Here is a 10,775-nt window from a genome sequence, read left to right as displayed (position 1 = left end):
CTGGCTGCTCACCAACTTGCGCCACAGGTACAAGGTACAATTTTTAGCATTTCTGACTGGAAGAGGGAGATCGAATGTTGGATTTTTTTTTTCCATTCTAGGTCAGTCATGTCTACACTGTCAAGCTTCGAATGTATCCAGAATCATGCCTGGATCCAGGCTAGTGATTTTGGTGGTAATGTTTAAGAACACGGAGGATAGAACTGAACTGAGCTATTCAACATCCAATATGTTGAATGGGAACTCCCCAACATACTTTCTGAACTCATTCCTCCAAGAGAGCCTGGAAGATGGACATTTTTCTGTGAGATTTTAATAACTTTTCCAGCTCATTCAGGCAATTCCCTTCTCCCCAGACATTACCTTAAAATAAAAAGATAGACAAGATTACACTATATAACATGGTTTTTGTTCTTGGGTTCTAAATGTCATTTCCAAATTGGTTTTAACATAAAAACTTGAGAAAAGTTGATTAAACACAAAAGGTTAAAAATGGCAGCCACAAAAACAAAGTTTCTGGAGTATAACTACTACTTTCAAAGTACGTACTGCACAATTAATCAGGAAATAACACTTCCAGACCAGGAACAACATTTTTCAAATTTTGTTACGTAGTGTTATGGGAACCTAGAGAGGGAGAAGGAATCATAATAGACCACTGCAACCCCACCTTCCCTTTTCCAGCTTCATCGAGCTGAGTCTCGATAATAAAAGTCAAATTTGGCATCCAGAATCAAGTCATGAATCTTTATTTTTTTCTGCCATTTACTGATTTGTTCCAGACTCTGCTAAGCTATCATATTTGAAAAGATTCTGGGTAATATTTGCTAATTTGTGATGTGTGGAGGAGCATTTTCCTTGTGACAGTGCACCCAGCCATGCAGTTTCCCATCTGTGTTTCAAAATAAGGTTGCCCAACATACGATACTGCTGATTATGCAGCACGGCTCTGATGGTTTGCTGACCACATTAAACTTGGAACTACCTTGTGCATAAAATAAAACTTGGAGACATAAAACAAAAAGATATTAGGGGATCTTGATAAATATCTGGCAATACTGTGAAACATTGGTGTATAATGTGCATCCAATACATAGTCAAAAAGATGGGACAGCAAAAATATCCAGAGGAAAAGAAAGAACAAAGATTTGAGATGCTAGATTATAAGTAAATAAAAAACCTTCTGCATTTTGGAGTGGTGCTGCTTTGTATGTATTCATATGCAACTGAATTTTTAACTTACCATTTCTTTAAAATGGCATATGTAGTTTCTTATTCCACATTATTCTCAAAACATGGTTCGGAAGTAGGTTAGGGAAATAAATGTTGACTGGCTCAAGTGACCTGCCTGGCTATATATCCATGTTTTTATAGTGTTAATCTCAGACTCTAAGCACTACACAAGCTGGTTATCATATCCCTTAAATAGGTAGGTAGGTATCCATGTCATATTATTTATGTTAGGGATGGTTACATCCCTGTCTTCCTTGTATGCTTTCTTCCCTATCCCTTGTCAAAAATACAACACACTCCATTTGTGAATTTCATAAAGTTATTTGTGAGTTTTCAGTTCTCAGCTCTCAAGTATCTACACTGGTCAAATTCAGTAGGTCCAAGCCTTCCCAGTGTGAAGGCAATCATGATGGAGCTGTTTGTGATCTAAAGGTGAGAGTCAGTGGTGGTGGCCTTAATCCAACATCACGAATATAGCAAAACACAGAGGAACTCAAAGCCGGACATTGAAGAGCTAAATCCAAAAACTTGAGTGGGGTTTATGTCTTGAGTTGGGTTTATGTCTTGAATTGGTTCTGCCAAAATTATGAAGACATTTATGAATTTGGATCACAAAATGCCCCTGATAAAATTCATGGCCTGCACAAGCCATGCTCCAATCTCTGGCAGAAGTGACTTTTCCTCCCCATGTAGCTGAGACCCAGTAAAGCTGGTTGAATGGGGTAAGGTTTATCATCATGGCAAATAGTATCACAATCAGCGGATGCAGACAACTGGCCATGACGAATAGATTAGGGATGTAAATTCTTGATTATTTTTCCTTCCATGCTAGGATGAAAAATTATGGGTTTAGCATTTTTTATCTGGGATTTTGAAATCCAAAACACTCCAAAATTGCCCACATGGGTGGTGACATAAGAACACTTTCATTTTCTGGTGGTCCAATGTACACAAACTATTTCATCTACAAAATTATTTTAAAAATATTGTGTAACATATTACCTTCAAGCTATGTGTGTAAGTTGCATATGAAACATAAATTAATTTCATGTTTAGACTTGAGACACATCTTCAAGATATCTCATAATATAACTATATGCAAATACAGACATTCCAAAAGGAAATAAATAATAATCAGAGATTCCAGATACTTCTAGTCCTACGTGTTTTAGATAATGGATACACTCAGTATATAATGTAGCTTTTCCTCCATGCAGTAGAAAAAAATGTCCCGTATTTTCCTTTTATTTGAGCATCTTGAGGTGTTCCAAAGATTTTGCCGTAAAGAAAAACTCATGATTTTAGAAACGGAGAAAACACTTTTTTGTGCAGTAAATGTGTAGAAAAGCCATGTGTTTCTCTGCACACAGAAATCATCCAATGTACTATGACATTATTCTTCCCAATGAACAATATAGGATGTTACTTTATTATTTCATTATCTTTATGATATATTTTCATTGTGTGGAGCCCAAAGAGGGATACAAAGGCAAAACAAACAAACAAACAAACAAAACAAGGTTAGCTAAGGTTTGGGATTGGGATCTTACATATCCTCAGGAGAATTCTTTTTAACTGCATTTAATGTTCACCTTAAAATGCTTTTCAATTTTGGATTTTTTTTTAAAAAAAAATCCCAGTCACTGAAAAGAGAAACTGAAAAGAGAAATCTTAGTATTAATGTGGACACATTAATGTTAGCTCATTAAAGAAAATTAATTTGTCAGTGTAAAAATGTTAATGAAATGTATATAATGAATATATCATAGTAATCATTATTACTTTGTCAATGCATTGGTTTTATTTTCTTAATCAATTGAAATAACTTAAAATGGCCCCAAATGGCTCATCTCTCCAAAGTAGTGTATTAAATTATTGCAAGCCACTAATAGTTACACAAAAATTAATATGGTTGGCAAATAATGATTTAAATTGTGAAAATGTGAGTCACTGTTGGAAATTGTAGCAGATCCAGGGTAACAAATAATTTTAGCAGATTAATACTGGGTTGAACTATAGAGCACAGCAAACATGCTTCGTTGGAGCGGAAGAATAACAAAGTTTTCAGAAATTTCTTTGGACAGTCTTAGAATTATGCCATCTGTATTACTGAATGGGAGATGAAGCAGAATATATCTTCCAGTATTTATAATATTAATACATAGATGTTTGGGTCCAACAGAAAGAAGGATGGCATTGTCTTTTCTAAAGAATCAAGCTGCATGTAGTTTTCCTTCAGCCTCAACATTTCAAGCACTGTAGAACATGTGATACTGATAACTATTCATATCTAGAACCCTTCAATTTGCTTTGTTTACATTGCTTTGGTAACTTGACTTAGCCCTTTTCTTTGGGTTGTTAAACTCTATTTCTAAATGCTCAACCAAATTTTTAAATTACTACAATGTTGTAAATATGGAGACATCCCCAAACCCAAAGTCTGTCCTTGGCTTGCATCGTTCTGTGGGCATTTTTAAGAATAATGTTCTATTATTGCAGCCTTCCATGAACATTAGCAACAATGGGAGCAATTTTTTCCTTTGGAGGTTATGCAAAATTGTTTTCTTATGGAGAGGGGGGAACATGTTTGCCTATTTCTGAGTCATTCTCTTTCTCCATATAGCTCAGCACAGTGCTAGAGACAATTTACAGGTGGGCCTCTGAAGTCTTCAGCAAAACTCTTTATATACAACTGTTATTCTTAGCTCCTGCTGCATGGGTCATTTTCCTGAGAGACATAATCTAAACAGTTTCTCTTAAGCTGATCGGTGTGTTGAAAATATTACTGTAAACATCCATGACAGCCCAAGACAGATTATTTTAAAATATCAAGGATAAGCTTAGTTGTTTTGAACTCAAACGTGAAGCATTTTTCTTTTTCTCCCACAGTTTTGATAACCCTTATATATGTATCAGTTAACAGTGGAAATCTGATTCGGCCTTATTGCACTGCATCTATGAAATCTTGAAGTCTGCATGTGGTGCAACAAAGACATCAGGGACCGGGGATTCTACTTGTAACTCTCTGCATGGAATTGACCTTGCCTCTCTTCAGTAATGGAGGTTTTCTATAACTTTCCAGCCTTAGGGCTCTCTTGGGCTTGGCCTGCCAATCACAATGAGCAGCACGAAATGGCCAAGTCGTTTAAGCAATGTCGACAAATATCCACTACGGACAATGAAGCGACCACCAGCATTCTTTCTTTGTTGTTGTTTTTTATTTGTTTCTAAACAGAATTTGGACCTTGTTTCCAAAAGATAGAGAAAAGCCAAGTTCAGCAATTGTGTCTGCTGTTTGTAATTGTGTGTGTGTGTGTACCTACATTAGGGATACTTTAGAAAATGAGACAAGGACACAGCAGGAACCCCAAAGATTGGGAAAGAGAAGGAATAAGGTAGATCTTTATTTCCATTCCAAAATATTTGCTGTAGTAACATTAATAAAACATGTGGAGCCTCCGGTGGCCTAGGGGATAAAAGTCTCATGACTTGAAGGTTGGGTTGCTGACCTGAAGGCTGCCAGGTTCGCATCCCACCCGGGGAGAGTATGGATGAGCTCCCTCTATCGGCTCCAGCTCCATGCGGGGACATGAGAGAAGCCTCCCACAAGGATGGTAAAACGTCAAAACATCTGGGCGTCCCCTGGGCAACGTCCTTGCAGACGGCCAATTCTCTCACTCCAGAAGCAACTCCGGTTGCTCCTGACACGAAAAAAAATAAATAAAATAAAAATAAAACATGTGCATTTTCCCTAAACTAAATGTTTGCAAGACCTTCTTCCAGTATATTCCTTGGATCTATACATGGTTTTACATGGTTTTACTGTATGTATGGGTAAGTGTGTACGTTTTGTATGTTTCATATGTTTTGATATGGTCAAAATTGACTAATCAATAAAGAGTTGTTGTTGTTGTATATTCTTTGGGCAACTCATGCTCCTTCAGCTTCAAAGGAAGCCAATGGCAGATATAAATCTTACCAGGAAAACTCCATAAGTTTGAATCAACTGGAAGTGACAATAACAACAACACCAACAACAGGGCTACTGGAATAGGGGACCAAATCATCCAGATAAACATAATCATGCAATTTCTTCAACAAACATGCAATTAGAGGAAAGAAAAAGAAAGGAAGGCAGGAGGTCAATTTCCAGCCAAGCATTCTATAGAATTGCACTAAATGCCCAACAGAAGCCACAAATACCTCTGGTAGTGATGATCATCAGTAACTGATACTGTAGAACATGAACCCACAGACAAGGTCTATGACATATCCCTTTAACCAGGCAGGTACAAAAACTCCAAATCCCAGGAATCCTATTACCATGCCCTTGTTCCCCCAAATATTCTCTTTCAGGACTGGGTTGCTGAACCTCAGAATGATGTATTCAACAATGAGTTTGTAGTTTTGTTGATTTTTAGCTTTGGTAGATGTGAACTATCTCCAGTTTAGGCTTGACAGAGATAGAGAAAGGATTAATCTCCTTGGATAACTTCTTGGAAGTATTGACTTCCAAAAGTGATTGCCCTACCTGACAACGATGCTAATAGCCACCACATGACCTTGTGTTAAAATAGGTTACTCAGTTTTGCCTTTTAGAAAGAGTCTTGAATCTTGTTGGTCAACCAGAAAGACCTAAGTTGGACTGCCACCATGGCAACTTAAGTTTTTGCAGTCGCTGCAGTGGTTGGAATTCTGTTCTTACAATGCAACTACCAAAATCCTTCCAGAGCCCCCTTCTAAGGAATGCAGTCTCCTCAACAACTCCATTTGTTGTCAGAGAGGGGAGCATCAGCAGGAATCCATCAAACTATTTCCTGCTTGGGACTTCCGGTTTGGCGAGATGGCGGCGGGGAGGACTTCTTGAGTACTCGAGAAGCCAGCCGAGCAATTGCGACCGGGTAGAGCGCGGAGCTCCCTCTCCCTGACGGATCGAGGTCAGGGAGACTGCCAAACCCGTAGGGCTACCAACCGATGGTCTTAGAGCCTCTATCCCCTCAAGGGTGGAGGCAAATAGATCCGGACTGGTAGTCCGCAGGGTGTGCGGGTCGCAGCGAGGCTAACCAGACAGAGGACTGGATTACTGCCGAAACTCGCCCAATTTTTTAAAATCAAGAAAGAAACGGGAGCAAAAGCTCAAGAAAGGTATGAAAAGAATATCTAATATCTATATCCAGAGAAAGGACTTACTCTAAATTGAAGGGAAATAATTAATCATATTACCCGGGACAAAAGATAAGGAAAAAAAAAGATAAAATAATCTCAGTTAAATCCAGTAAAATCAAGAGGCTGGGTACTCGGGGCACCGAGGAGTGTGTAAAATGGACAGCCAAAAGAGGGAAAATACAACCGAAGCATAGTGACCAAACTTAAAAGAACAAAGAAGAATCGACCTTGGCGACATATTGTTGTGTCTAGAGGGAGGTTCTTCATAAACAATCCAGAGATATAGAAGTATCCTTGGTCGGAGGGAAATGACGAGAGGGAGCTGAGGGCTGGCTTGAAGAAAGAAAGGAGGAGGGGAGGAAGGCGATTGGACGCCACTCCAATCAATCAGTCAAAAGCTTCATACCAAAGAAAAACGGAAGAGGTGAGAAAGAGAAGACTACTGAAAGAGGAAGAGGAAGTGACAAAAGGGACAATAGAAGCAGGAATACATAGAGAAGCCCCAGATAATGAGCGAGGGGGGAGAAAAGATTATAACGCCTCCAAAACACAGAGAAGGGATCACCTCGAGAGAGAAAGGAGGCAAGCATAAAACAAAGAATCTGCGGCAGCTGGGCTAGGAAGAGAAGACCGGACAGACCACATCAATAACAGGAGGGGTCCGTGGAAAAGGAGTGACGGAAGGAGGATGACGGAAGAATTGAGGAGGATAAAGAAGGCTAAGGTGAGGAAACCAAGACCAGGTTTGGGAAAAGGAAGACGTCGGGAGGATAAGGAAGCAGATAGTGGAGAGAGGACCAAGTAGAGGGGTGCGGAGAGAAAAGGAACAGCAAGTTGAACATAGAGCTGCGAGGCTATATAAATTTGAATGACTGGACGAGACTAGTGATAGGAGGACAAAGCTTGGAAGGAGAAAAGGATAAAAAGGAGATAGAGGGGCTGCAATATATAACTACAATAGAGGCCCAATCTAACAAGCGCAATTAAAATCTGGTTCAAGATAATGTCTACATTTAGATTCAAGATGGATAATGACAATAAAGATGTAAAAGGAACACAAGGGGCCCAAAGAAGATACTCATTATCTGAAGATATCAGCCTTAGGGATGTGATGAAGGAGGTGAAAGAATTGATGAAAGAAATTCAGAAAATGGCGGAAAAACAAGACGTGTATCAGAAAGTATTTCAAGACCAAATGTTAACTATGAAGAATGAGATTACTGAGGAACTGGGAGAGATGAAGAAAGAAATAAATAATATAGAACAGGAACTAGCGGATATTAAAACTGACAAACAAAAACAAGACAAAATTCAAACAAAGATCCAAACCAAGATGGAGGATTTGGCGAGCAAAAATCAAAAACTAGAAATGAAACAGGAAATGATAGAACAAAAAAATTTAGAATACCAACTGAGATTCAGAAATATAGTCAAGGATAGTAAAGAAAATCTAAGAGAAATAATTATAGACTTAACAACCAAATTGACACAATATACCTATGAAGACATGAATAGAGAGATTGACAGAACCTACAGGATATCTACAAATTTTGCAAAACGAAACAAGGTCGCAAGAGATGTAATAGTTCACTTTACAAAGAAAACAACTAGAGATAATATCTTAAAAGAACACAACAAGCAACCTACTTTCTACAAAGATAAAAAGATAGCAATCCTCAAGGAAATTCCACCATCGATTTTGATTAAAAGAAGGAAATATATGTTTCTAACAGAAGAATTAAAAAAAAGGCAAATCAAATTCAGATGGGAACGTATAGAAGGCATAATGGTGACTTATAAAGAAGAGAAATTCTGGCTCACGACCGAAGAAAAAGCCAGAGACTTTTATAAAAGACTAAAAAAAGATACTGAAGGTGTAACTCCAACAGTAAAGAAAGGAAAGAAAGACAAAAAGAGACTCAGAGAAGAATCGCCAGAAATGGAAGACCTCCCTGAGGGCAAGGAATCCCCTGATTTGGAAGACGTTGATGAGGAAGAAGAGATGGAGGAACAGGGAAAATAATATTCAAGATGGAGAGCCAAATTAGAGTTTATTCAAACAATATTAACGGTTTAAATTCACCGAATAAAAGAAATAAAGTCTTTAACAACATTAAAAAAGTAAATTATGATATCGTGGCTTTACAAGAAACACATATAGCGCAGAGACATGTAGCCTATTTAACTCAAAAACATGGGAAAAGAATATTACTCCTCATCACTGGAGAAAAAAAGAGGCGTGGTCATTTATGTAAAAGAAAAAATATTAGCGGATATGGCATTCAAAGATAATGATGGGAGGTTTGTAGGAATAGTAGCCCAGATTGAAAATAAAAAGGTATTGATTTGCAATATATACACCCCGAACGGTCCCAAGACACAATTCATTAAAAGATTAAAGGAACAAATTTGGGAGCAGGAATTTGACGACCTAATTATCTTGGGGGACTTTAATGGTGTCATGAATTCGGAAATTGATAAGACTAGAGAGACAAAAGGGAAAAAGAAGAAAGGAGGTGGCAATCTCCCCAAGGGGTTTTTGAATTTAAAACAAGAATTCAACCTACAAGACGTTTGGAGAATACATCACTCAAAAGAAAGGGATTTTACTTTTTACTCAAACAGGCACCAAGAATGGTCAAGAATCGACATGATCTGAGCTTCAAACTGCCTCTCCACTAAAATATCAAAAATAGAAATTCTCACTAGAACACATTCAGACCATAACCCAATTCAATTAATAATCAATGATTCAAAAAGACCACGGAGATGGAGGCTTAATGATATCCTCTTCAAATCCGAAGAGGATATTAATAAAAATAAACAATTACTTAAAGAATATTTCCAAATGAATGACACCGGGGAAACTAGTATTTAGATGATTTGGGATGCCAGTAAGGCGGTTATGAGAGGCCATTTTATCAGACAAAAATCATGGATGAACAAACAAAAAAATCAGAAACTTCAAAAAGTCCAAGAGTTAATTACAGAAATGGAAGACAAACTTAAAAAATCACCCAAACAGCAGAAGTATAAAAAAGAATTAGAAATGCTGAAAGTACAAAAAGACAACCTAGAATTAGAACAATTAGCTAAGAAGTTAAAATATATTAAACAAGATCACTTTCAAAATGCAAATAAACCAAACAAATGGCTTGTAAGGAAAATTTGAAGGAAAAAACAAAAACAACATATATTCAAAATAGAGGAGGGGGGCAAGAGCTACTGGTCAGATAAAGAAATAATAAATCAGTTCGAAAGTTTTTACAAGGATTTATATAAAAATGATCAAATAAAGAAGGAAGACATAATGAAATATCTGAACAAGAGAAATTTGCAAAAAATTTCGGAGAAACAAAGAGAGAATTTAAACAAACCAATAAACGAACAAGAAATAAAGGCAGCAATCAGGAAAATGGACTCAAACAAAGCACCGGGTCCAGACGGATTTACGGCAGCGTACTATAAAACATTTGAACAGGAATTAATACCTTATCTCAAGAAACTTATGAACGGTATTCTAAACCAGGAAAAGATACCGGAAACATGGAAGGAAGCCAATATAACCATTATACACAAAGAAGGATCCGACCCGGTAAACGTTAAAAACTATAGACCTATTTCCCTCTTGAACATCGACTATAAAATATTTACAAATATACTATCAGAAAGAATGAAGAAATTTTTAATTGATCTGATTAAAGAGGACCAAACAGGATTTTTGCCAAATAGACATTTAAGAGATAATGTGAGAATAATAATTGATATCCTAGAATACTACGAAGCTAACAGTCAAAAAGAAATGGCCTTAATGGCGGTGGACGCAGAAAAGGCCTTCGACAATATCAACTGGGATTTTTTCAAAATTTTAATGAAAGAAATAGATATTGGCTACCAATTTTCAAATGCAATAGATGCTATATATAAAGAACAAACAGCAAAAATACTAATTAATGGTTTAGAATCGAAGAAAATAAAAATACAAAAAGGCACTCGACAAGGATGTCCGTTGTCCCCACTCATCTTCATATTTGCGATAGAAATTTTACTCAACGCTATAAGAGAAGACTCGAATCTCAAAGGGACTAAAATTAGAAATCTACATTACAAAACAAGAGCATTTGCGGACGATTTGATTTTTATAATTGAAAACCCTATAGAAGATATTCAAAAATGGATTGAGAAAATAAATTAATTTGGCTCAGTTGCAGGGTTTAAGTTAAATAAGAAAAAGTCGATGATCCTAACCAAAAATATTAATAAAAAAGAACAAGAAAACTGAAGGAAATCTCAGGCCTACAACTCACAAATAAAATTAACTATTTGGGAATTAATATCACAGCTAAAAACTCATAGCTACTAAAGAATAACTATGA

Source organism: Anolis carolinensis, unplaced genomic scaffold (assembly GCF_035594765.1).
Source record: "Anolis carolinensis isolate JA03-04 unplaced genomic scaffold, rAnoCar3.1.pri scaffold_9, whole genome shotgun sequence".
NCBI classification, from domain to species: domain Eukaryota; kingdom Metazoa; phylum Chordata; class Lepidosauria; order Squamata; family Dactyloidae; genus Anolis; species Anolis carolinensis.
This window is presented reverse-complemented; position numbering follows the sequence as displayed.